Below are 13,064 nucleotides of genomic sequence, written 5' to 3' on the forward strand. Positions count from 1 at the left end.
TGATAACTGCCTAATTTAAATGACAATTTTGACAATTATTATATTTACTCTGGATGTGAGGGTGACCTGGCTGAAAAATCTATTACCCTGCTGATTTCCAGGGTTGATTCAGCTGATCTGACTGGCAAGGTGGATGTCCCCTTTCTCCTTTACTGTTCTGTGGGTATCCTTCCCAAAGCTGTGCACTCAGTGGAAAAGGATAACCATCCCAGGTGGAGGGAGTATACCATCCTTCAGACAAGGTTATATTTACCCCAAAGAAAGATGATTCTGAATTAAAGTCAATTCCTCTGTCCAAGAAAGAATTGGGAGTGGGGGGGCACCTACTGTACCTCCATTACTATATTTTCACTGAATCTAAGATAACTTCTTATTTTAAAGGTAAATTATTTGGGGGAAAATATAGACCGTCTTTTCAGTAAATACAGTATGAGAAAGTATGGCAAAATTGGTTTTATATTAGAAGTGGTATGAGCTTATTAATATTTAGTCCTTGGTAGTTGCAAAGTCCACTCAAACTACCACTATGAAAAAAAAAAGTCTACCTTTGCCTTCAAAGCTTTCAGGCACATAAACATGCTTTCTCTTTTCTGTTTAAGAAAAAAATTCTTAGAAATCAATGGAACTCCAAGGCTGAGTGCTAAAGTCCATATTCTGCAAACTGCCCATAGTCCTTTCTGCAAGACCCCCAACAAACTGCTCATTTTTCACGTGCATGAGATCCCATCTGTTAGGGGAAATAATAGCTATTACCTGTCTCTTAGGGATGAGGATAATGATATTACTGTCTACAAGGTAAAGCTCTAACCAGTATTTTATTACCAGAAAGCTAAAAGGGCACAAGAAGTCCAAATGGATCCATGACAATGAGATAGAGAAAGAGAAGCAAATTGTTTTGGTTTGGTCTTTTCTTACCACCTTTTGTTTGTATCTAGTTTTCTTTACCATCCAGTTCCAAACCTTATGAGCCTAGATCTGGAGTCTGGTGTTATTTTTCATTTAGCAAATGGCACTTGTGAATCTAGAAAGCATATCACAGTGACTAAAGTTACTACGGAAGTGTTGGATGGGGGGGGGGAGCTATATAACTCTTCAGTGCAGGTACAGAGATGAACAAACAAACTACAAGGAGAACTAATCTACTATTCATTTTAGACATAACCAACTTTTTGGAATTGCCTTATGCTTTTTATGTATTTTAGTGGTTTTTTATGTATTTGGATTGTTTTATTAACATATTTTTCCATCTATAAGATGCCCCCATGTATAAGACGACCCCCACTTTTCCAACCCAAAATTAAGAAATCGATATTTTAAAGATAAAGCAGAACACATTTTTATTTAGTAATTAGTTAACATTTACCTGATACACTCGGTGGGAGGAGGTCCAAACCGTCTCTTTGCAGCTCTATTTCCACGCTCTTTTGCATAACTGATTACATTCAGTCACGAGTGAAACTGCCGATAGGTTGTCTCTGCAAACAGACTTCCTCCAATTGGTTTGTTCAGCATCAGCTGACGTCAGTTACATCAGGCTCGTGATTGGAGGAAGTCTGTTTGCAGAGACAAGCTGTTTCACTCGTGATTGGAGGCTAGTGATAGGAGGAAGCCTGTTTGCAGAGACAAAGTATGGGCAGTTTCGCAACTGCGTGGTTCTCTCCTCGGTTTACTTCCTTGGATAAGACGCCCTTCAATTTTTAATGAAACGATTTTAGAAAAAGGTATCGTCTTATAGACGGAAAAATATGGTATGTACGCAACCCAGAGTCACTACATGAAATGGGTGGCTATATAAAATAAATAGATGCTTACATGTGAGCATCACAAGATATCCCATCCACTGTGAACCAGAAAAAGGAGAAATAACTGTGGGATTTGCAAACATTAATTCAATACGTAAGAGTATCTTAAAAGGTGAATATCATAATATCTAGGTTATTTTCTCTTTTGAAAATTAAAAAACAATACTGGGCAAGAATGTTTATTTTAAAATGATTTTTAAACTGTATATGCCACCTTGGGAATAAAATATTGTCTAGACACTTTCAAATAACGTAATATAATTATTCTCTTCCAAATTTATAATACAGAAATTAGGAGAGTTTCAAAGAGGGCTGCTACCAAGAACTGCAAAGCTCAATAAGCTGAATGAATGCAGGATTTGGACTGATGCATTCCTATTTATTTATTTATTTATTTATTTATTTATTTATTTATTTATTTATGCATTCGATTTATTGTCTGCCCATCTCCCCCCAATAGGGAACTCTGGGCGGCTCACAAAGTACATATCATACAATTACAATTATACAATTAATTACGAATAAATTACTTTAGATTTACTCCTTCTGTTTACCGCTAAAACCCTTTTCTGAGAACTATGATACCCTACCAAATTATGTTTCCTTGAAGTTAGTGAGAACTACTATTGTAGTCAGGCTGTATATGCAAATTTAGAATATATGTTTGGAGACTGCTCCCTTAACTCTGTGCAGTATTAAAAGCAAGAAAGGGCTTATATTAATTTTACATCATCTCTTTCACTACTGTTATTGCTATGACAGAAGAAGCATGACTTGCACAATATAGGTGAGAATATTGGTGAATCCAATATAGAAAATCTCCAAGAAAAACATTCTGGTGAGGGGCCAATGAAGGGAAAAGGATTCTGGGAAGAAGAAACTAATAGGTAGTGTGCCAGGAAGCAATTCACATTCCTTATTTTGATCCCTGCATTTGATGATATTATACAAGTGAAAATCAGTCAGAAAAGATTGTAACATGAGAGACGGCTAAGTCATAAATTCTTCCCTTGATTCTTAGGCAGATCACTAGAAAGAGTTGTTAAAGAAGATACTGCACAAATATTGATCTTACCTTTGTAAATGTATCTCAGGAAAATGTACAGTGAGAAAAATCCTTGTCATAAGAATACTGTATTTTATGACTTGGGAGGGAAAATGGTGATATCCCAGGTTATCTGACTATAAATATCTGTCAAGCATGGCATGTGAATGATTATGCAAATATTAGGTTATGAGGAGTATGTCAGAAAAGGTCAGGCTAAAGCCACTTCAGCTGAGTTCCTTCTTGCTGGAATATCGTGTAGATAATCCTGTTAAGCAAATATTTTACAAACCTTGTATGAAAGCTGTGACATGCTAAGTAAACTTACTAATTGTTTGCTAATTTTCTTATCTCCTAACTTTCATCTTCCCATTTTTACTGTTCCTCTCTCAACTTCAATAGCCAGCTACTTCTTTTAATTTTATTTATATATTTGTAGAAGCCCTCTTCTTAGTATTTTTTTTTAAAAAAAAACATTTGAAACAATGAATTAAAACACATGTCCAATTACAAGCTCTAGAACACAGGACAGCAAGACCCAAACCACAGCAACAGTTTAAGGCAGTGTTTCTCAACCTTGGCAACTTGAAGACGTGTGGACTTCAGCTCCATGGCTGGCTGGGGAATTCTGGAAGTTGAAGTCCACACATCTTCAAGTTGCCAAGGTTGAGAAACACTGGTTTAAGGACAGCTTTGGTGAAAAGGTACAGCTTAAGCTCTGCCAAAAGCTTCAAAGGCTTAGTACCAACTGTACCTGAAGAGGGAGGGAATCTTACCTGGGTCCTTGTACTGAGAAAAGGTCCTCCTTAGAGTCCCCACATATCAGGTCTCTGGCAGATGTGACAACTGGAAGAGGGCATTCTCATTAAACCTTAGCTAACTGGTAAGTATATGTGGGAGGAAGTCTTCTGCTAGATATCCAGGATCTTAATTTTACACAACTTTGTATTTCTTTATAACTACCTGATGCTCAGTAGCAAACTGATGTGATACATTTATGATAGATGGTCTATTTAATAACCTAGCTATGATACTAGCTGCATTTTCTAGACTAACCTAGAAATTTCAATGGTACAGAGTTGATGTTATCAATACACACACCATTGTGGCCAGATTATTCTTTCACAGGAGTGGTCAAAGGTGATGAACCAACCAGAATCAAATCAGAGAAAGGCACTGCTCAACTGAGAGATCTAGAAATAGAGTTAAAAATCCTAATCTCACCCTGATTGCATATCAGCTCCTTTGGTTTCTGATTTATAAATTTTGAGGTCTGCATTCCTTATTCATTATATACATTTTTAGCGTTCATTGCATGTCTGTTCTCAGCCAATAACACGACACCATCTGCATGCAAAAGGACATGTTTACTCACATGCTTACCATCCACCATGTACCACCATCAGAAGCATTATCTCTACCATCACCACAAGTATTTCTTATATTTTTATCTGTAAATATGTTAAACAACCAAGTCAACTTTTCTAAGGTGGGGGTGAAGGTTAGAGAAGATAGATTGATGACATAAGATGAGTGGAGTTGATGCTAAGTATGCAGTGCTATATCATATATACAGAAAGTGCAAGGTTTGTTGGTTGGTTTGTTTTTTTTAAACTGTAATAAGACAAGTTGTGGGCTTACAATATGTCTTTCCTTTTCTCTAAAATCAAGCTTGACTCCTTGTGACTTCATGAACATGTCCATGTAGTTTTCATGACATGAACATGGAAGAGGTTTGCCACTGTTCTTTTCCAGGATGCTTTCTTGACTTCCTAAGTGTAGTTGTGTGGTCTCCCTTCAAGGACTAAGGAAAATTGACTGTTTAGCTTTTTGGAATCAACAAAGGTGAGCTGGGTGCAGCCACCTGCTGTACAAGTTCAAACTACAGTTTTCACATAATTTTAATTTAAACATCTCTGATATTCAGCAAATTGGGGGTCCTAAGAACTGCAAAGGAAAAAAATGGATTTTTCACTGAACCTTGTATAGCTTGTAGTCATCTCACTCATCTTCTTCTACAGATAACGAAAGAGCTCATGTCAAATATTTTTGTTCTATTTCATTTATTAAAATATCCTATTTAAATTAAAGTTATGGAGGTAGAGGCATTACTTTTCACTCAATCCTCTTGTTTATGTGATATGTTGCATCCAACAGTACAGAGATTTCAGATTAAGTGGGTCTCTGCATATTTCCCATCAATCTAAGCTCCTTTCATGACCAAGAATAGACCACAGACACATTGATCTAGTATCATGTGCTTTTAGAGTTGCAATAAAATTTTAAAACAGCAGAACTTGATTATTTTAATTCCAAAATCCATCCTAGGGTTGTACATACTTCAAAAATGTGTGGAAGAATTGCTTCAATCTTGTGTGAGCACAGCACACTTTTTTGAGAAAAAAAAAAAAGTGGCTGCTTTAAGTGTCATAGGAGTTGGATGATTAAAGTGACTGAATTTTTAAGACTTGTGTAGAAGTCTAAAAAGGACAGGCTGCTTTAACAAAATGCAAGGTCCAAAGCATTTATTTCTAAAAGCCCTACTATGTCCAGTCAGTATTTACACGCTGATAGTTACTTTGACCTAGAATGTTATGCTTTTTAGATTATTACATTATCATGCCTCCAAAATTCATGGCCAGACAAGGGCCCTCTTGATGTCCTGGAACTTGTTAAGCTTTTCAGCCCATGTGACAGTCCAAAAAACCCCCAAACATCTTACACTGTATGCGTCTGTGTGTGTATACTTACTCAACAATGGCTACCTATACATAAAAATACATTATTGAAGGCTTTGTGGTTTCTCCAGTAGCATTGATGCTAAGTTTTCAATATTATCTCTAAACACAGCATGCACATTTGTTTATGACTGTCAGTACAGGAAATAATTAAATTCAATATTTGGTAAGATTCATAAAATGTTTACCCATGTTTAATTAAAGGGAGGAGATAAAGTAGGTAGGAACTTCAAGAGAACAGAAAATAAATGGAGCAAGTGGTAGTTAACAAGCTACACTGCATGAAAATAGCTCTAGTTCAGGGGCATTCTCATATTTTTAACCCTGCAAAGTAAAATTAATATTGATTGTAGTTCTAATAAATGATTTAATTGGCAGAAAAATAAGAATGTTTATCATTTAAACTGTACTTGCAAGGTGTTTTCTTTCTGAGGGAGTGTAAAGAAACATATGAATGACTTGAAAACAGTATCGTACTGATGCATCATAAATATTACAAATGTGAATGTTTATGACCTGTCTTTTTGCTTGGCTCTAAATCATGAAGAAAGTATTAACAAAGCAGTTTTAAGCTTTAAAGTTTGCAGAAAGCTGGCGGAAAGCATGATTAAAAGTCCAAAATAGGTATTTATCAAGATACCACTTAGAATATGAGGGACTGCATTGATCTAGGTCTGGTAGAGAATGTTAAATTCCATCTTAAAAGTAAAATGGACAACCAAAGTGGTCTAAACAGACATTTTTAATGGACTACATACATATGTACAAACATTGAATCCTAGACAGTCGCTAAATTGGAATTTTACTTCAGAGAATCACTGCATACTATATAAGACATCACCCTTCTGTTGAAAGGGAACATTTATATTTTTATTATATTTATTTACTTTGGAATACAAATGTAGACTTGTTGGAATCTTGGAAAGCGTCTGGTCCACCCCTATTCCAATGCAGGATTTGCAGCATGGATGCAGCTAAAACATCCCAGACAGGTAGTTGTCAGGCCTCTGCTTAAATTTCTAGTCAGAAGCATCGTCTAAGGGAATCTCCCTGTTACGTTTCTTCTCATATTAGGCTTAAAGCTGCTTCCCTGCATTTTCCATCAGTTAGTTTTATGGCAACTGAGATATTAGACTGAAGAGCAGAAAATAAGTCTCTTCCATCTTCTGTGCATCACAAACTTTCAGCTATTTGTAGGCAACTATTATGTTGCCCCCTAATTCTTCAGACTAAACTAAACAGCACTCTTTTAACTTACCCTCACAGAAATTGGATTTTGAAACCCAGATTTTCTTTCCCGATACATTTATAACTATCTCCTTGAAACCTGTTATCCAAAACTGATTCAGGCTCAGAGCAGAATTGAGACAGGCCCAGTCTCTAGTATTGGTCATCTGCTATGGTGATAAAGGCTACTCCCATTCCAAAAGGGGAATTTTGATCTCTAATTACTCAGCTTCATCCAAGAAAATCTGTTGGAATGCCACCACCCAGTCCAAGTTCTATTCAGAAAAGGAAGATCTGAAGCTGATTTACAGAATTATTTTTCAGTAACAACAAGAAGGAAGACAGTAAAGGAAGATGCATATAGTATAGCAGGGTCCTACTATTGTAAATGAACTCAACTGCCTGTATGGATTTCATTAAAAAATACTAGAGATCAGGGGTGTCCAGGTGGGGTGGTAGGGCAGTAAAAAAAATCAAGATGGCAGCCACACCATGCAATCAAAGCCCCACCCCTCTTTTATGTACATGATACATGTACTACATTCAAAAAAGATGTGGGCTTTGATCACATTGGTTTTTTTTCTTTATTTTTTTCTTTTTTTATGGAACTTCATGAATTTGTAAGTTATCCCTGTGCAGGGGCCATACTAATCTCTGCATTGTTCCAATTTTAGTATAAGTGCTGCTGAGGTGAGCATGGCTTTACTCACATTGTTGTCAGTGCCATCTTGACTTTTTTCACCTCCTAGGACACCCCTACTGGGGTCACTTGGTTTTTTCTTCAATTTTTCTTATTTGTTTCCTCCATATAAGTTGGACCTCAATTTTCATAATTCTCCTCCATGCTGCTAGGGATTTTGGAAGCTAAAATCCAACACATCTGGAGAATAGATTAGGAAACACTAGTCTAAATTTTAATAGCTTTTAAAAGGATTGCAATATGCTTTTTTTTTTCATAACCTTATTCAAGCTTGACTAATAATATTTGTGTTGGGTCCCTTGAGCTGGAAATCAAAAGTTAAGAGACAGCAAAATAACTTTGAGTTACACTGGATGTCAATGACACAAATCACGTCTAAACAGTCTAAATTAGGTCTAATTGAGCAGCAGATGTCCAATTCCTTGTCTGGAGCTGGTTTACTCTCATTATTCTAATCATTTAAGTCATTGTAAAAGAGCCACTTCAAAGTTCTCTAGAACTAGCCTTGGGTTCTGCAGCAACTGCAACTGGAGACGAATATAAACATTCCCTGAGGAAGAAAAATTAACAATTTCTTATCCTATCAGGAAGGAGGTCACCTGTTGGGGAGAATGATTCAAGTGGCAGAGTCCCATGCCCTACAAAGCATCAGTGCAAATTATCAAATCCTTTGTTGATTTCCTTCCCTTGGGCAGATGGAGACAAGGCATGCTTGCAGAGAAGTTCAAGTGATGCTTATGTCAAAATGAAGTTACTAGAGAAGGGGGAAAGAACAGCTTGGTGTAAATTTGCGTTTTAAGAACAACAACATTTTGGGGAAAATATCTTTATGAAGAAGAAAAAAATGAAATGCTACGGAAGAACAAAATTGTCAAATGCTAAGATTTCCCAGGTGTGGTTGCAGCAGAATGGATTACTAGGTTATCTATATATTCAAGGTTAAGCAAATGGAAGCATCTGGATTAGAGTCTAACCTGTGGAATCAGTAAACAATTGGATTACAATAGACTGAATGGACTGTGATAAAAAAATCCTTGTTGATAAGGTTCACCTTTGACCATCACAACTCTCAGCCAAGAGTATGTTCCCTTAAAATATAGTTAACCATTCAAGTAGACAGAAAAGGATTATTTGTTTCTTAAATTATTTTCATTTCTTAATGGGAAGGCTAGACTTTGGTCCCAACCTACTGCACAGAGTGACTGTTGTGGGAGTAAAATGATGGGCTATCCCCACAAAATCAGCTTTGAGTACCTGGAGAAATGGCTGATATAAATCTGATAAATGTATAAGAAGGCAATTGCCTTTATGGCCTGTTTTATGTCCTTTCAGTGGATATTTAGTTGAAATAGAATGCCAAATGAAGTATTTTTCTGGTCCAGCAGGACCCTTCATACCTTCTTATATTTCATCATAAAATAATAGGGGTGTGCAAATCCTACATTTCTGGGGATGCAACATTCTAACCCTCCTCTGGAGCACACTAATCTGGTTGTTCCAAAGGCAGTCCAGCAATTTTTCCAGAGGTTAATGCTCCAAACCAGAGTGGCTCATGGTATTCCAAATGTGGTATTCCTGCCAAATTGGGCCAGAGATGGTCTATGTCCAGAACATGATGATCCCCTCTACTGGTTTCAGAGATTTCACTTTGGAAAAACTCAGAAGCATCCCTAGAACAACCAGGTCAGCATAGTCTTGAGGAAGAATGCAATTTTCTGGAGTTTCCCAGAACTTCCTATTCCAAAAACAGTTGGATTTGTACATAATTCCAGAGTAACTCTATTATTATATTTAATTAGTAATACATACTAGTGTAAAGTGTAATTATTGTGCTTTGTAGCCATTGATAGTTTTATCCTTTATGACTTTGTCTAAACCACTTTTAAAGCCATATAACTTTCTGGTACTCTTTATATCTTGTTGATGCAGTTTAACTGTGCACTGTGTGAAATGGTACAGTCTTTTTTCTGTCCTGAATCTCCCACCATCTGGCTTCATTGGATGACCCTGTTGTTAGTATTATGGCAGGAGAAGAATATTCTGCACCATCAAGGACCCACTCTTCATAACCTCTATTACAAGACCTTTCCATTATGATTTCGAGTAACCTTCCTGAAGGACTACCTACTGCAAAATTCTAGATGAGACTTCTAATTCTTTGCTGCCTGCTAGTGATGTCTGGTGTCTCTACCTCCAGCGGTGGTTCTGTCTTTCCTTCCAATCAGTTCAATGAGAGAAAAGGTTGACCCATGTCTCTATACCTCCACACCTCCTTGACTTTTGCCTAAAAAAGTGTTCAGCAGAACCACCAACTAACAGCAGTAGCTCCTTCCTCACCGCTTTTGCGATCTATGGCTATTGCTGCTGATACTAAAATTAAATCTTTGCATTTTGTTAGCTTAGGATCACACAAATAAGAAACAACTAGAACAGCTAGAATCCCCTAATTAATTAGATAATTGCAGAGAATGTAGTGCTTAGGACAACTTGGCTGTTCCAAGAGAGAGCAAAGAATAAAGAATTAAGGAGCTGTTGAAAATTAGACCGGAGAGGTAAGTGGGGGAGCTGCTTTGGATTACACTGAACAGTTTCCACTGTACTTTTTTTCTTCATGTTTTTGTTTGGGATGGGGCAGGGTTGGAAAAATATAGGAGATAAAAAACAAGACAAAATATAACAAAGGAAGAAATGTTCCTTAAACAACATATCATGGGGGATATGAATTAGCTGTAGAAAGAAGACATTCCCAACTCATTATCCACTCCACCCCAATATCAGACCCCTTCTCTGGATCTAGTTGTTGCACTGTGCTGAGTTATATGTTTTCTTATTTATATCTCTATAGAAATTGTGCTGCTCTTCTTTCCTTAATGGGTTCTCTGGTAAGGAAAAAAGTAGACAAAGGTGCAGAGAATCATAAAGCAATTGCAAATAGAAGATCACAATACCTGCAGAGTAAAATTATATCAAGGAGGCATGGCCGTTACACATTTTAAGAAAAAAACTTATCTAGCCACAAGTACATTGGTTGGAGGTGGTGGGAATGGAAGCCCCAGAAAATGTTGTCAGTAGAAGGGTTGATGTGTGACAGCTTTATCCTGTATGTAGAAGGGATAACATTTCTTTGTGCATAAATTATGACATCCCCCAGCACATTCTGCAGGTTAAATTTAAATCCACGTCTGTTTTTCACTGGCAAGCATACTTAGAACATGTGGTTATTGTTGTCTCAAAATCATTTATCGTGCTATAAACTTGTATCCAATATCTCACAGCAGAATGGTCCCAGCTTGGCAAAAGCAGCTTTTACAAAAGATACAAATTGCAGAGATGCTCTAAACGTTTAATCTACATTATCTACTTCAGGCAAAGGCAAACTGAATCAAAAGGAGAAGGTAACTTGCTTTATGCCTGAAAAATGTATGGATAGGATGGTGTGTTTAAACCTGCATACTTTCTGAATTTGATCATGGCAGAGGCCAACAGAGAAAACTGAAGCAGATTAAGGTATTAGCCAATATACCTTATAGGTCTCTATCAAATAGTAATTTTGCATGAGTTTCTGCTCACGTTGGTTGGGACACTTTAATAGTTTTATAATTCTCCCAACCATTACACCCTTCGGTTCTTAAAAAAGATGTTCTTGGAAGTTGGAAATATGGACTGATGTGGTGGGATTTGGTGTGAAGATTTATAGGAGGCAAAAAAACCAATTTCCCCATCTGCTAGTGCAAAGGCACCACTGAACACTATGCAATTGTTATAAAGCATCTGAAGAAGATACTATCTGCAGAAATGAAATTTAACAATAACAGATCCTGTCCAAATGACCCTCATCTAAGAAAGAAAAAAAAAACCTTTAGAAAAGAGGAATAGATACAAAAGGAAGGAGAGAAAAGAAGGAAAAGCAGAGATGTTTGTGAGCTGTGGAACAGTTAGCATAGTAAAATCTCATTTGTTATTGGTGTGAGCAAGACAAATAGCTTTGCTGTGAATAAAAGAACAGACCTTACCCTCCCAGAATTGATCTTTCCTCTGTCAAGGACAGAATGGGTGAGGTTTCTTCTATTAGGGAAAGCTGTTATTAATGCATTATCAAAGCTACCTCTGTATTGACTTTGGCTGTTTGAAGTGTTTCTTCCAAAGGCTTCTCCCTAAGTAGGGCACTATGGGCAAGGCAAACCTCTCTAATGGCCCCACCACCATCATAACTTTAGCCATCAATGAAAGAGATTGAGTTCCAGAAGCTGCTCTTGGTGAGGAAGGACAACAGCAGGACCTTGGAGATGGAGGAGAGCCAGCAGATTCCACCAGTACTGGGGCTACCCAATCAGACTCCTCACAAAGACCCTCTGGATCTCTTTGCTGCCACCTAGTGACCGCCTTAGTGAGTTGCTATTGAAACTGTCTATCATGCTTGCCCACAGCCTGCTTCTTGTCTACCCATCATCACATACAGAAGACCACAGCCAGTTTTTTTTTCTTTAAAGACTGAAGGTCCAGCCATGTTCCTGTGGGCTGCCACCCCTGCTTTGACTGTATTTACTCCAATAGAAGAGAATATATGTAGCTCAGGGTTGAACTGTGGAGTCCTTGGTGCTCTCTGAGCTTGGTTGTCTGCTTGCAGACCTTTCATTACCCAACTAGGTAACATGATCAATGCAAGTGAATGTGGGTTTGACTCCCTGTTTATATACAACAACTTGCCCTGCTGGTGTTGGTGGAGATGTGGTTTTCTTTTTGGTAGTTCCTCGATTAGAGTATTGTTTTCTGCTTGATCATTTGCCTGGTGTTAATTCCTGCTTATCTGGGTGTAGGCTGCTGGAGAGGATGTGTTCTGGTCCTTTTGTTTCCTTCTTAGCTTTTTTATTGTCACTTTTGAATGGTGTGTAAATATGGTTATATCTATGTGTCTAATGATGGCTGGTTTGTCTGAATGCCAAGCTTCCAGGAAATCCCTAGCATTTTGGATTTAGCTTGGTCTAGGATACTCACAATTTCCCAGTTGAAACTATGGTTAAATCTGTCCATGTGTTGTGAGATTAAGGAGTTTTCATCATGTCTTCTGGCTGCTAGTTGGTGTTCATGGATGCGCTCTGCTAGTCTTCTGCCTATCTGTCCTACATAATGGCTGTTACAGTCTTTACACTGTATGTTGTAGATGACTCCTGTTTTTTTCTTCTTGGGCTTCAGTAATCTTTTGGTTTACTTAAGATGTTTTGGAGGGTTTTAATTGGTTTGTGTGCTATGGTAACGCCATGTGGTTGTAATGATCTGTTGGTTGTTTCTGAGAAGTTTCTGATGTATGGCAGTGTTATCCTTTTCATAGCTTGTGTTGGTTGTGCTGTAGTGGGTTGAGTGGTCAAGCACTTTTTGATAAAGTTGTGTGGGTATCCATTTTGTTGGAAGATGTTGTATAGGTGGCCTGTTTCCTTTTTCTGGTGTTCAGGGTTACTGCAGTGCATTTATGTTCATCTAAATAGTGTCCTTACACAGCTCCTCTTGTGGGAGGTTGGGTATATTTACTCCATAGAATCATAGACTTGGAAGGT

General features: G+C 37.5%; 1 protein-coding gene and 1 non-coding gene across 2 annotated transcripts in view; both read right to left on the reverse strand.

Annotated features, from left to right (window-relative positions):
* The window catches only part of ALK (ALK receptor tyrosine kinase), a 632,586-nt gene that overhangs the window by 220,203 nt on the left and 399,319 nt on the right, over positions 1-13,064 (reverse strand). The window lies entirely within an intron of this gene.
* On the reverse strand, positions 7,407-7,510 carry LOC112541518 (U6 spliceosomal RNA). Its single transcript, XR_003085515.1, has one exon. It is a non-coding gene; the product is annotated as a U6 spliceosomal RNA (small nuclear RNA).

The sequence above is a fragment of the Python bivittatus genome, unplaced genomic scaffold (assembly GCF_059951505.1).
Source record: "Python bivittatus isolate LINGU-HERP-01145 unplaced genomic scaffold, Pbiv_v1 ctg000020_np1212, whole genome shotgun sequence".
NCBI classification, from domain to species: domain Eukaryota; kingdom Metazoa; phylum Chordata; class Lepidosauria; order Squamata; family Pythonidae; genus Python; species Python bivittatus.